This window comes from Mus pahari, chromosome 19 (genome assembly GCF_900095145.1).
Source record: "Mus pahari chromosome 19, PAHARI_EIJ_v1.1, whole genome shotgun sequence".
NCBI classification, from domain to species: domain Eukaryota; kingdom Metazoa; phylum Chordata; class Mammalia; order Rodentia; family Muridae; genus Mus; species Mus pahari.
Genome location: NC_034608.1, coordinates 66,458,682 through 66,474,470, shown reverse-complemented (window position 1 = coordinate 66,474,470; position 15,789 = coordinate 66,458,682). Strand labels below are relative to the sequence as shown.

Below are 15,789 nucleotides of genomic sequence, written 5' to 3'. Positions count from 1 at the left end.
AAGCCTGAGTTTGTATTTTGGGCTATTTAAATATACATGATAAAATATGTTAGGAGAAATGTTTTTGAATATTTAAGCATAAATAACAAAATATTTTAGAATGAGTTCTACCTACACTTAAAATATTTATTTATGTGTTGTATATTCTATGTGTGTGTCCATGTGTATGTGTATATACATACCCCCAAGTGCACATGTACCCACACAGAGAGAGACAGTGACAGAGATAAGACAGAGAAAGAGATAGAGACAGAGACAGAAATACAGAGAGAAACAGTGATAGTATGATGTCAAATTTATACAATATATTTCTGAGGAGGTCATGTGTCAAATTTAATACCTGAAGCATCATGTTAACACTGAATAATTTATGATGTTACAGCACTATGTTACAGATTATTAGATTAAAAACATTTTGCTATACTTGGTAATATGAATTTATTGCTTTTTTAAATTTTGCTTTACAATATGGCTTCAATTTCCTTGTGTGTGGTTCAGTATAATGTTATCACATTCTACATTTAATGCTATACATATACCAGAACTGAACAGTTACCTTGTTTTCTATTTTTCTCTATTAGTGGTAATGCCATAATGAGCACCTTTGTTGATATTCACATCCTCTATTATTCCCTTTGGATGAATTCCCAGAAGTGAACTAATAGAATTAGTTTCTAAATGGTATTTTATTATTTGTTCTGCAGACTTTGTTTTCTTCCCCCTTCTTAAGAGATAGCTTCAATATATAGCCTGGAACTCTGTGTGGACCAGGATGCCCTTAATTTCATAGAGATCCACCTGCCATTGCCACCTTTATGCTGAAACTACCAATGTTAGCCATGGTACAAGTTAAGCTGTAAATGTATAATAATAGAAATACTCTCTATTATTCTTTGGTAGGGTCATGTTCATATCTATCAAGTTTCTCAATAGTCCCTTAGAAGACCATCTATTGGAAGAAGGATTCTAGATCTTCAGAATCTAATGTTTTCTTAATATATGTACTTAATATATTATCAGGTCATCTACCTATTTTTCTTAGTTAACAAACTAGAAGCTTCATTGTGCCTAGAGAACAGGTTTTTATTAAGATAATCTCAGAAGATCCCCATTACTATTATTTGAACCTTGATCCCTTATACCTTAAAGTGGTTATCCCATTCAGGAAGCAAAGACAATTTCAATTGTCCTCCTACTCTTTCTTTTGTCCAGCTATAGAGTAAGAAAAATAGATTCTCTTTTGATAGTCCAAGATCAAAAGCTCCAACTTTTTAAAATCCCCTTTATGAATCTCTTCTTGGTATCAGTATCTTCCCATGTTTTATACCCTAGACACCAAGATCTTTTATGTATACTGCCTAGCAGTACATGCAACAAAAAGGTATGAAAAAGGGACCACATATGTAACACCAAAAGAGCTTGGATAACTCAGTATACACTGCAGCATCCAGAGATACAATTCTGAATACATCTGTATCTCCATACTATATTCTCAAAGACTGCAGTGAATGAAATCAACAGAAAAGAAATCAAAGATTTAGGCGTTTACTCTCTTTCTCTTAAATGGAAATACAAACTTCATATAATTCTGACATTCCATTCATAAGTACAATAATGACCTAGGAGAAACTAACATTGCCAGAACAGTCAGAGTTATGTGTCTACACCTTGGCAAACTGCCTAGAAAGAAAAGATACATAGAATGAAACTTTGGATTGTTTTATAAATATTGTAGATCTGTTCTAGCTCATGGAAATCTATGTATGGAGGCAACATGCTTTACAAGAAAAATGTTAATTTTTCATATGCATCAGTTTAGAAAAATATGTCCTTTATCCCTTTTACATTTGATTAACCAAAAGAAAATTAATTGCCATCAGGAATAAAAACAAAATCCAACCAAACAAAAATCATTGACTATAATGCCTCTATGATTTTTCTGTGTTGAAATTTCTCTAACGTAATTTCTCCAGTAACTAGGACACTTTAGACCTATGTTCAAGGACATCCATAAGAATAGGTAAAGGCAAGTATATCTACAAGATGAATTAGACAATTATCTTCAAAAGTGTTGATGCCAGGGCTAAAAGCTTAGGCCTCTGTGCTCTTTTTACACTCGCACTATAGACTTCAACTCAGGCCTTCAGGAGAACTGAATAACTGCTCATATCCATTGAGCTTCCTATATATATATACACACGTGTACACACACACATATACACTTTACAATTTTATTTGCTTTATTGTTTTTTTGATTTATTTACATTTCAAATGTTGTCTGCCTTCCTGGTTTCTCTTCTGCAATCCCCTATCCCTTTTGCCTATATGAGGGTGCTCCCTCACTCACCCTCCCACTTCTGATTCACTGCTCTAGCACTGATGTCAGATAAAGCAAACCTATCTGCTATATATGGAGCTGAAGCCATGGGTCCTTCCATGCATAGTCTTTGGTTATTTATTTAGTCCCTGGGAGCTCTAGGTGGGCTGAGTGGTTGATATTGTTGCTCTTCTATGGGGCTTCCATCCCCTTCAGTTCCTTCAGTCTTTCCCCTTACTCTTTCACTGAGTTCTGCTTGGTCCAATGGTTGTCTGTGAGTATCTACATCTGTATTGGTCCAGTGCTGGCAGAGCCTCTCAGCGAACAGTTATACCATACTCCTGTCAGCAAGCACTTCTTGGCATCAGCGATAGTGTCTGGGTTTGGTGTCTGCAGAAGGAATGGATCCCTAGGTATGGGGTGGTCTCTGATGGCCTTTCCTTCCATCTCTGGTCCAGTTTTTGTCCCTGCATTTCCTTTAGACAGGAACAATTTTTCAGATAGGTGGGTGGTCCCATCCCTTAACCCCGGGCCTTACTTATCCAATGGATATAGTCTCTACGGGTTCTATCTCCCTTTTGTTGGGAATTTTGGCTAGAGTCATCCTCATTGGGTCCTGGGAGCCTCTCACTTCCCAGGCATCTGGGAATTTCTAGTAGCTATTCCCAGTTCTTCATCTCCCACTGCTATATATTTCTGTTCAATTTCTTGACCCTCTGTCCGTTGGATTTGCTGAAGCCAAATCTTAGATAGAGCCAGGAGAATCAGGAGTGGAGTTTGAATCCAGCCTGGTCTACACATATATACATATTTTTAAAAAGACAATACATCTATTGAATATTTCTTATACAAAATAAGTTTTATTTGTATACTCAGGAAATAATGCCTTTATGTATATTAAAAAATAACTCATATTGAAATCCTCAAGTATTATTCTACATAATAAAATGGAAATATAATTTCTGGAATTACATACAGGCAAAACCCATGTGTATTACTTGAAATAGATTGTATGAACCATTGGGTGGAAACTGATTTGTGGTCCAATCACTGAGTCAGTCAAGGTAGAGTATTGTCTTGGATGGTACTGCCAAAGAAAATTTTGCAGAAGGATACAGTTGTGTCCTAGAATGTCACACTTTGAGAAAGAACTTTGTTTCTCTCCTATATCCATCGTGGCTTTAGAGTGGACCAGCTTGTCCTGAAGAACAGCATGTGCGTTGTGGGGTGTTTATTCATTGTGCTCCACTTTTCAGTCAGCTTCTGGAGCCCCCTCTCATTAATACCCATGAATTGAGGGACCAACGAGATTTTATTACTACATTCCAGTCAAATTCATTGAGAATCACTATGGTCGTAAAACAAGAAAGAACAAAATAAAATGCATGTGGAACTAATTGAGAAGTCTGAGTTCGTCAGTATGATTATTTTTCAAGTACAAAATTTTAAGAAAGCATTTAGGAATTAATTTTCAAATAGCTTTGTAATCAAATCATCCACATAGAAGTAAATATATTCTAGGGAATACTGGCCTTTATAATTAGAGTTAGTCCTACACAATTCAAAGCTTCATCAACAACTTTAAACTCAACTATGGACTAATTAGCATATATTTATTTGTTTTGACATGCTGAAGACTTTCAATTCATCTAGTCAAAAAATGCACATTCTTAATTGTGTTATCTCTTCTCCAGAAAGATCCAAATATGAAAGGGTAATTTCATTAGGCTCTGACCTTTGGCATGCACTACTAAACAACACCCTTATTAGTAAAATGTATTGGAAGTGCCTTTAGGGAAGAACAATGAACATTTATTTAGAAACTGGCTTTTGGCCAATTGTCTATAGCCTAAAGTAGTAAAATTACATACCAAAGCATTTCAATTTTCACATACTTATGACTTTCCCTTCACATTCATGAAGGGCAGAAGTGTCTATATTATATTTTCTGCAACCCATTTTTCAAAAGGCTCATTTGCCATTGGAATGTATAGTACACATTTCTGTTCAATCATAAGATGTTAAATAGGTATGAATTCTGGTTAACTATCACAAGCAAACTAGCTGAAATGCAGAGGAGAGTGGGCTAATTTTCTTAGTCTCTTAAATTTTCAGCAAGCTGCTTTTAAGTAATAGGGAAGTAGTTCAAATGAAAATAACATTTATTGCTGAAGGTAGTCTTTAAAACTGTTGAAAGCTGGCAAGAAATATCTAAAAATCAACATTCTCTATTTTCTGCACATCATTATGTTTTCCTGTGTTTGCCACATCTCTGAATAAAATGACTCTAACTAAATGAACAGGTAAGTTGCATTATACATATAGAATCCCATCCTCCCATAGGGAACCAGGGCTGTACCATTTCCTTGAACAGAATATTAGGCATGCATCAACGCAGCAGAATTCCAATTCTATACAATTTTACATGCCTCCTCACTACACTGGGATAAGTATTGGAATCACACAACAAAGGACAGTACATGCCATACTACATTTTCATGATGTTCACTGCCCCACTAATATTTTATAGCTTGCTTAGTACTTATATGGAACACAACTCCTTGTTTAAATGCTTATGCCATCATTTATGTCTGGAACTGATTGGCAGAGTCAGGTGGATCTCTGAGGCAAAGTGGTCAGCCAGCCAAGAAGAACTGATGATCTCTGGGTTTGCTGAGATCAAAAGTAAATTGGAGCGAGCATATTAGAGAGAGAGAGATCTGATATCAACCTCTGGGTGCTACTTATATGCACACATACTCAGCTGCAAATATAATATATGTGCACAAGCTCATGAGCACAATCAATATATACTAGAGAAAATGCCATGCAGAACGTTACACACACAAAATTGTCATATATAATTTAAAATTTCATAAACCTTTCTAAATGATATTAAGCTTATTAGTATAAAATAAAATATGCTTTCTTAATTGAAGTTTACAGATATATTTATAGTGTCCCTTATGAGATTTAGTTAATTATTTTCAGTATTATAGTTATTTTGGAAAAATATTTTCCTTTAATATAATGCCAATGATCGAAATTCCTTACCTCTGGCTTCCTTCCATATTCTCACTCAATAAAACTTGTTTGAATGGGAAAATATATTTCTTCACAGAAGTTTTCTATAACATAAATTATAAGCCAATCATTCTTTAGCAATGTAGGTAAACATTTCAGAAAGGCTGGTTATAAGCTGTGCATAAAATAAATAAAGTAAGAATAGATATTGTTAAGAAGCAATTACCTGCATCAGAAAATGGAAATCATTAATAAGAGATTGGCAATTTAGGAAAAAACACAAGCCAAAATGTCTTCACAGGGCACTGGGCACTATTTAATTAGAAGTGAAAAAATTGTACCCAAGACACAAAAGAGGAAGCCTAATTCCAGAAAGGCTTGCCTGATAAGTAGGAAGTCAGATTGAGAGAAAAACCATCAACCAATATAGATTGACTGTGTACTGCACTGGGTGCAGTGAGAGGGAGAGGAGAGATAAAATTTTAAGATTAGAGAGGACAGCCATAACACTTTTGGGAATATAAAACTGATGGAGAAAGGCAAGATAGAAGAAAACCCAACAAGGCTTGTGAAACATATAGCCCTGGAAAGTCGCCGTTGAGAGATTTGGGTAATAGAATTCCCAGGAAGCCAGAGGCTTGCAAGCAGTACATTATGTGAGATAATGGCCATGAAAACGCTTTGTAAACTGCAAGGTGCTGTAGAGCAGGGAGATACAATCATTATGGGGTTTGCTTTCTAAAGAACTCTATGATTTTTTTTTTCTCTCAAGCTGGTTGGAAATGATGTATGAGTTACCCTGGGAGAAAGAGGGTATAGACCCCACCCCCAGTTGGACAATATCAGGTTAAGCTGATCTGAGATAACAGGACATAGATATTGTTAGAAAGAATGTGCATGTACTTGGTTGGCTAGCCACCAATCTCAGAGCCTGATCTTACACTGGCCAATAATAATAGCTTTCATGCAAGTTATAACAAATCAATGGAACAATTACATGACATTTTCTCAAAAACAACCAAACCGTAAATAATAAGCATAAATTAAACTTTTATTTAAATCTACCAAACATAGTTGTAAGAACATTAAAATTAAGATACCATGAAGTTCATCATACATATCACAAAGGAGAATTCATTACTATTATACGATTATAGAAAAGTTCTAGTTTGCATACTGTACTCTGATATTCATGGAGTTCACGTAAAGTCCTGATTATATCCTTCTGATGAATATTGGTTTATCATGTCAATTGCCAGAATGAGGCCATGAACGTCAGAACACCTGCATGTTTTTCTTGCTTGACATGTCTAACAGATAACTTTCAGTGTCATATTTGACAATCACAGACTCTTTTCCATAAACATTCTCATCAGTTGGTGAGAACATGGAGTTTTCTCCAAATTTTAGCCAACTAAAAGGGTTCAGAAGCCCTTCAGCAAACTAGAGAATGTTGGCAAAAAATTGGAGACTCGTCAGGTCAGTTCAGATTTTAAATGTAAACAGGAGGTAGCTGACCACATATCATACCCTTAGTCGAATTAAGTAAGCATAACTTGTTACTAACTAACTGAACTCAAGGATTTAATTCACACAGAGATCTCAGCACAATATTTGGTGTTAATTCTGTTTAGATTTTGTTCTGGAGCAGATGAAATCTTTATATTACTCCTTCTTGGGAAACAACCTTTTGTGAATTGGTTTTTACATTTTTGTGCGAATTGTACTGCTTTGAAGCAGAGTTGCTTGACACTGTGTGTTGGCTTCTAATTTGTGCTTCTGAAGGAGTTCTAGATTCAAAGGGCAATTCAACATGTAGAAATGTTGTTGATGTACTAGCGAGCTAAGACATGTGTGCTCAAATGCTGTTACTGGTTACCTATCTCTATTCAATGCCTCCTAGAGAACATAATTTGAAAATTAGAAAAAAATATGTAGAAGTTTAAGAAATTACAATAATGATAAACAGGACTGACAGATAATCAGACTTCTTGATTTGGAGCCTGAAGGCAGAGAGTGTGCTAATATGTTCTATGAGTGAGTCCTTTAAATATGGATGTCAACCTAAGGCAGAAAGCAAAGACACATGGAATAATCCCTAGATGCAAGAATATAAACAAAATAGCTAGTGTTACAGAAAAACCGTGTTCACCTAAGAAGACTTGACCTTGTCAGAGGACACAATTTATCCATTTCTTTATAGATCCAGTTACATTCTTTGGGATTGTGGGACACTGAGACAGAACATGGTATTAGATCTTAGCCTGGGTGGAGAGGTAATAATCAAATTACTGGAAATCTCTGACTTTGTGATTATGCTGTAGATAAAGAACATTATTTAGTTAAACCTATATCTATATTTCTATTAGAGTTCTTGATACCTATAGAAATGTTTGGTCTTCCCGTGAGATTTGAGGTCTTCAGCTGAGAGAACATGTCTGAGGGCCTGGACCTTGTACCATGTGTAGCCTCAGCAGCATCACTTCCCTGGGTGCTTCCTTTTTCCCACACTGACCTGATAGCAGCTTGCTCCTTCATCCCTTACTTTTGGCATTCATTCTAGCACGTGATGATTTGGTAACAGAAAGAATGTATTAAAAGTCTCTTAGAGAATCACCCCAAATTTCATCAACTAACGTATTTACCCATCTTTCTTTGTTATCTGGTTTTATAAGCAAAGGTTCTTTTCCAGATCCGCGATGTTAAACTGTTTCATTGGCTCCCATTAGAATGCATACTCATAAAATATACAAGCAAACAAACAAAACGCTAAAGAAAAACTCATGGTATTCTTCACAAGCTTCTATAACCCTATCTCCCCACTTGAAGTATCTACTTAACAAGAAACAACAAAAATAAATTAAACTGTATTTCAGACCTCAACTGCTGTCAGTCATAGAACTTTACGAAGAGCCTCAGATGAATCAATAGTAACCATCATCCTATGCATTAAATAAGTAACCTTAGGACACATGAATCACAGCATGGGGAAACGCCATGGAGGCAATGCGTGCATGTCTTACAGTCTGTCAGTTAATGCCTTAGACACAGTATACCCTCAGTTAGATTATTACATTGCTCTAGTAAACACTAAACCAATGGAGTATTTATTTGTTTCCAAATGCAATGGTCCCGTCCCAGTGATTTAAGGAGACATGACTACAGCCCATCATGAGGAACATTTATTTTTTTTTACCGGCTTAAAAAGGCGCTGGTATGGTTTCAGTGAGAGCCTCATAGCATATGGCAAAGGGAATGAGGAGACAAAAGATTCAGAGGAGGAGTGACTAAAGAGTCATGTCCAGGAAAATAGTGGATTTGCCATGTGTGAAACTTGTCACAGAGAACAAGCCGAACCTCTACCGATATAATGTGCAAACCACTTATTTAGTGCTAAGCTTATTCAACTTTCTTCAGTGAAAAAATACCAATAAATGTAGGCCTCCACATATTATATACAAATCCACTCTAAGCCAGTTGCACTGTCTCCTGAGCAATTTTCTATGTGGGTCTTCAAGAAGCTAGGATTCTACAGTCTGAGTATTCTGTGACAGGTGTCCTCAGGTGCATCAAGAGACAGTGGCTCTCATTCTTTGTTGAGATCCATGATAGCAATGCTCCAGTAACCCTATACTCAGACTGGGTGGGTTCATCTTTTTCTATCCTGGCATTCAATACACACACACCAAACACCCTGTGTGTGCCAAGTAGATGATTAACAGGAAGCCATGCAAATATTCTTGTCACACTACTATGAACCCTCTTCATTCAGCCCATCTTCAGGAAGTCTGCTTTCGCTTCCCCAGTAATATCTCCTGTGTCCGTTGTACAAAGCTATTATGGAGGCTGGAGTTTGCATGCGCCTTGTGAAAATGTCTGCATCAGAAAGTCCAGGATTAATTTAGAAAATATTGATATGAGTTTTGGTTGAATTTGAGACATAGAGAAGATAATCTGTCTTTTGGAATTTTCCTTTACTTACCAAAATTAAGAAAAAAAAAGTCAGGCATAACGGACTGCTGTGAGATTTATCATCCTGCCCTAGACATTTACAAGATTAACTTTTCTCCTAAGGTACAAGAATGTCATATGTTATTTGGTCAACAAAATTAATTTATTTCTTTTCTAATAATATTGGTATGACACCAAAGTAATGCACAGAGACTAAACTCACTTCTCTTCTTAAAACCCTGAAAGCATCTCTATGGTAACTGATCTATGCCAGCATCACCAAGACATAAAGCCAATTACAGTAAATAATGAGATAACAGTGTGCACATATAACTGTGTTGCAGTACATCAATTGAATGCCTTTCTAAAAACTCACACATTTGAGATGGTTTGAAAGCCAAGTTTATTTGTCCTATGTAAAGCATCATAACTCCATTGTGAAAAACATATTAGTCAAGCCTATATTTTAAAAAAAAACCTACTGTATTCTCTGCAGGAAAACATTTTCCTTAAGGATACTTTTAAATGATTTATAAAATGTCATAAAATTACCTACAAATGTAGAATTTTGGTATTATAATAAATGATTTTAAAATTGCTGGTATTATTGAAGAACTAATATGTGTGTGTGTGTTTTATTAAGTATGTAATGTTAAACTGGTTTGCTTACAAAACCCCATTTATTTTTATTAAATCTCTAATTGCTTGTGCTACAATTTGGAAGAAGTTTATCATATAGATACTGTGTAAAGGATGTCCTAAATTTAAAGAATCAAATTATATGATACAGTAATGTGTTTAATATATTAAGTTTATAGTAATTTATTATGTATGTGTATAATAGCTTAGTAATAATTTATACATACTCATTTTTACAAACAATAACTTATTTTTGTCTTAGGGTTTAGGGCCAACAAGAAAAAAATATCTCTCCAAGAAAATTTACTTACCTTCTTTGAAGTCCATTTCAACTGTCCACTTGATAATTTGGCCTTTTTAAATGATTTTTTTCTACATTGTACATAGATTCCACGGCAGTGTGGCAGATGTTTGTTAAAGTTCCTTCATCTGGTTTTCTTCACACTGTCTTCTTCAGTCTCCATCTCTTGAGTCAAGTGTAGAACTGTGTGGGGAAACTGTTGTAGATTATGATCCTGTGACCTTATCTGGAAGCTGATAAAGGAAATTACTCTGTGAATTGTTCTCAGATAGTTCAGGTTGAGAAACCAGCATGGTTTTTAATATAGTAAGGATTTGAAGAGCCAAAAGAACTAACAAACATTAATTTGACTTTCAATCTAATTTGTTAGGATTGGGAGGCTTTTATAGTGTTAGTTTAAGTATAACAATAATTATATATCGATGAAGCTCTCTTTAGAATAATGTTTTTGAAGCTATGCAAAATGGTAAACATCTTAAATGGTAAACTTTTCATTAGCACTGAAATATGGTCATATTACCTTGGAAATAATCTCTAATGAACTACTATATAAATTCAATGAGATGAGAGACCAAATACTAACCCTACCCAAAATTTTCAGTTTCCCTATTGTGAAGCCTTATTGAAAACTAGAACCCCCCTTCACTCAGCCTGTTCTGTCACAACAATATACTCTCTAGATCAACAAAACATCCATTGTATACTTTCAAGAGTAAATATTGAAAGCATTTATACCAAGATGAAAAATAACAAAGGTGGAGTAGAGTTACATAACATGCTATACATTATTAATGCAGTCTCAAGTGGGAGGCTTAAACATGCTACAGTTCAAATACTTAAGCTGTACTGAAAACTGTCTTCCTATGTGTTGAAATACCTTTAACAACTATATAAGAGAAAGGCTTATGTCCAAAGATGTATTTGTTCTTCCGTCTCTTTCCAGTTATATACCAGAGCAATCCACACTCACATAGACCTACACTCTACTCAGTAGTAAATATATTGACTTTAATATAAGACCTTTAAACATAATAATAAATGTTAATACAGTCTGGATTAAGGTGGGCCTTGTTTTAATTTTGCAAACTAAATTTTAAAAGTTTAATTTAGGTGTTATACTAATATTTGTTTGCTTTTTAATGTAAATGTTTCAATCATTTCAAAAATATGCAAACATGAGTAAGATGAGATGGCTCAGAGAACAAAGATGTTTTCTGTCAACATTGAGGGTGTGAATTCTGTGATTCAAGATCACCTGGGAGACAGACGGTGAGAACCAACTCTCAGAAGCTATCTTCTGACTTGGACATGTGAGTTAGAATATATCCCAACACACAAATGCGAAATGAACACATCAAATACAACAACAATTTCAAAATACAGGGAAATAATAAATGCTAAGGAGCTTCTACATACAATTGAATACATTAGAATAAATATATCATTGGAAAATTTTAAAATGTGAGCATGATAGAAAGTCAGGATTGGAGATGCTCTGATAGATTTGCATGCCCCCCCTCTGCTTTATCTTACACAAAGTGTGTGAATTCATGTGATGCACACTTACTATTCCACAAGCTGGGGGGAGCAATTGAAAATGCAGGCACACCTGTTAAAAAGAACATATTCCTATCATATGGTGAAAAGGCATTACAAAGACATAATTTTAGAAGTCAAAATAAAATTCAAAAAAGGTTATTTCTAACTAATAATGATCTTGAGAATTAGATGTCAACTATAAAATGTGATCTGTACTTGGCCCCATCACAGATACGTGAAGAAAATGAAGGGAGGCAGAGGAATGGAAGATGGAAATGTGTTGAATTAAATTCTGTGATCAAACAGAATTTCTAAACAGAGCATTGTAGTATAGATTTTGATATTTCCACAGTACTAAAACAGTTGTTCTAAAATTTTAATATGAATCAAAGTTCCTGGAAGACTTGATGAGAGACATGTCATTTCTCAAAGATCCAAGTTTTTTTTTTTTCCACTGTCTCACAGTAAAACTGAAAAGTGTGCATTTCTAACAAGTTCTGCATAAGGTGATTGTTGCTCACATGGAGACCACATTCTGAAATATTCAAAATGATTTTCAACTGAGAAGAAGTAATTCTTGAGTTGCAGTTAGAAACATAATCATTTCATTCAGTTAATGAATTTATTTCTTCATCTGTAAAGTTTAAGGTCTTTTTTCTGTATGTTCAAGGTGTATGCAAATTCCTGTGTATGAATGAGTCTCAAGCATGTCACCATGAACACATGGAGGTCAGAGGACAACCTTCTATGTCATTGCTGGCCAAGGACTCTCTGTTGCACACCACTGCATGGGTCAGTAAATCTGCCCCACAGGCTTCTGGAAGTTCTCTGTGATTCTGTTTTCCATTTCATATGATGGACACTGGAAACACAGACCAGTTGCTAGGCTTAACTGGATCACAGAGATTTGAACTCAGGACTCATGCTTGCACAACCAGTACTTCACATATTGAACTATCTCCCTAGTTCTTAAGGACTTGTTTTGTTTGTTTTTAATCTTGATTACTTAGCAGAATACACACATATACTAAACTGTTACAATCTATTTTTCATTATCTTCAAAATAGAATCTGATAGTATTCATTCTTATAGGCATACCATATGTGATTTAAGAACCATAATTCACTCTTTTATGTTCCCTGTGTATTAGGTATAAACTCTATATTGATAGAATTGTCCTTATGTATATTTGATTGTAATTTGTTAATTAATGATTTTATCATACAGAGAGAAAATAATACAGTCTTGTAGAGGAAAAGCAGACAGATGAAAACTTTTATAACACTCTTTGGAACATTTTAAAGTAGAAACATGTCCCAAGCTGCTACTTTGGTTTTAAGATGATAGCTCTGAGAGAAGGCACAAAGGTGAAAAGCACATGTCACTGTCTCATAGCAATTCAGTTCTGTTCACAGCACCACTAGTAGTCCAAAATTGCCTGTTAATCCCAAATCTGGTGTCTTCTTCTAACCTCGACAGGCACCAGGAGTATATTTATTGCACATATAAACAACCAGGCAAAATACGCATAAAATAAAGAACATAAATCTACAAAGAGTGCAGACCTGGCAGTAAAAACCTCAATTATGTTTTTTTTTTTTTTAAAACATATTCCTCTGGTTCTTCTAACTGTTTGAAAATCAATGTCCTATAAAATTGACAGGATTGCATAATTGCCATTCTCACGAGAAAGGAACCAGAATTAATAATCATGATGATTTGCTATTGATTTTTAAAGGGGCTAATTTGTAGAAGCAATACTTAGGCATAATCTATATGTTGTACATTATTCTAACAGTGTTTCCAGCTGGTGGTCTTAACTGTAAGCACTGTGATTCACTGAGGCTGCAAAGAATAGTTCACAGTCTACTTGAGAGAACAACTGTGACAAGAACTTACCAGGGCACTACTAAACGCAGACAGTATCTCATAAAGTTAAATATGGATAGGAATAGCCCAAAGGGCTATTCATGTCAAAACCATAGATCCTTCAAAAAGGCACATAGTGGATTCATCCCCAAATATAAATGAGAATATTTGGAACCAAAAGGAACATAACAAAACAAACCACAAAAAATATGAGTAAAATTTTGGATTAAAGTCTATCATTAGAGCAAGCAGAGTGAAATGGATGCGTTTCAGAACTATAAGAAATTAAAACGAGGTCTAAGGGATTTTCTGATGTTAAAATTCTTGAGATTATCTCCATCAGTAAGTAATGTTGCATTATAAATCGTCATTCACATCCAAGTATGCAATAACACTATTTAAATATGGACCCTGAGTTTGAAATTGAGCAAGGACGGATATATATATATGAGGATTTGTGGGAGGAAAATAATGAGAACAATGATGTAATTGTATTAATAAAAAAAAATGAAAAGATAGGCTTTTCAAAAATCAGTTTTGGATTGCTGTGTTGGAGATTTTGGTTTTAAAGAGCAAATCTCACTGTAAATCTTTTGACATTTTGACATGATACAACATTCATAATGTTGGCCATGAAGAATGATTTCCACTCCAAATCTTGTTAGTAGTTTTTAATGCAAATAAAAAAAAAATCTAAAGTGTAACAAGTTTCAATGTCTCACAGAGAGAAATGATGAGTTTATTTTTAAAAGCTGTTGAGGAAAGAAACAAACAAGACAGGTCATGAATAATGGTAAGGAACTACACAAAAGAATGTTTTCAAATGTCTTCCACCCTGAGAATTGTGTAGCAGTTTTCTTTCTTTTCTTAATCAGAGGGCAAATCAGCTAGCCATAGAGACTGGGTGGATGGAAATTGGAACAGAGCTGCGGGGGCAGACAAGACTGTGCCTGCTTTGTGCCCAGAAGTGAAGTTCAATACACAAACTTAAACATGGAATCAACTCTCTGCTGATCCCCTTCGTGTTATCCAAAGACTATTGACTTTGTGTGACACATAATTTGGTGATTATTGTGCTTACTATTTGTTCTCCGAATGACATCTTTAAAAATGACTATTTAAGTGAAAATAATTACTTACTAAAATGGAATTTTATATTTGACTGTTTTCTCACTTTGCTGTTCAAAGGAAATTTTGCCATCTCTTAAACTACTTTAAAGGTGCCAATAACATAAACGAGTAATACTTTTCTCCTGAATAATTTCCTAATTAACTCTGTATTTAAATTTTTTTACCTGCTTTCTTTTCTCCACTCCAACAGTTTAAACATTATGTCTTCTTCTCACATAATAATCTGTATGAGTCAAAAAGCCACAGAGAGTGCCGTCTATGAAAAGAAACACCAGTTAGAAAGAAGTGAAGTTCATGTTTTGAAGAAAGAGACACGTTAGCTGAGGGAGTTAGGACTTCACTGCTCAGCTCTTCTGCAAAAGAAAAGAATCTGAAGTGAGCTCTTATATTTCAAAGTGTTCAATGGTCAGAATTAACTGCCAGAAATATTGACAAATTTGACCCTTTTCAATCACTAGGTAGGTGTACAGGGTCAATTTATTCCCTATCTGTTGCTGTGCTTAAGGAGTAGGTGCGCATCTTGTGGGAGCAAGAGTCTAACTGACTCTCTCATGGAAAGAATAAGAGACGTTAGAAAGCACAGTCAATTTGTAAACAATATTGATTAAACCCAGCCTGAAACTGTGAATCACTGCTGAGCGAGCAAGCGAGCGAGCGAGAGAGAGAGAGAGAGAGAGAGAGAGAGAGAGAGAGAGAGAGAGAGAGAGGTGGGTGAGTATGTGGGTGGGTGGATGGGTAGAGAGACTGACAGGTGGTTTTGCTCTCAAGATATCACAGATTGGAAAAAACAAATGAATTTTTTTTTTTGTTTTTTTGTTTGAATTTTGAATTTTTGTTTTGGAGTTGTGTCTGACGATCCTGGGGTCCTGTCGCAAAGTTCTATCTCCATCTCTTCCAAATCCGCTTGTTTTATAACCTAGAAAGCACTGTCATTTAAGCCTAGTGTGCTGAGATTGACTTCACCTTATCCCTCTGATTCTTCCTCAGCAATGTCAAGTCCGTTGCTACAGTCCAGCTA

At 35.1% G+C, this 15,789-nt stretch overlaps 1 long non-coding RNA gene across 1 annotated transcript in view; it reads left to right on the top strand.

The window, feature by feature from the left end:
* Nucleotides 1–15,224, top strand: part of LOC110337133 — a 127,009-nt gene extending 111,785 nt beyond the window's left edge. The window contains exon 4 of the long non-coding RNA XR_002381244.1: nucleotides 14,962–15,224. This is a non-coding gene — a long non-coding RNA (uncharacterized LOC110337133). The remainder of the gene's footprint in view (nucleotides 1–14,961) is intronic.
* Nucleotides 15,225–15,789: the final 565 nt, after the last annotated feature.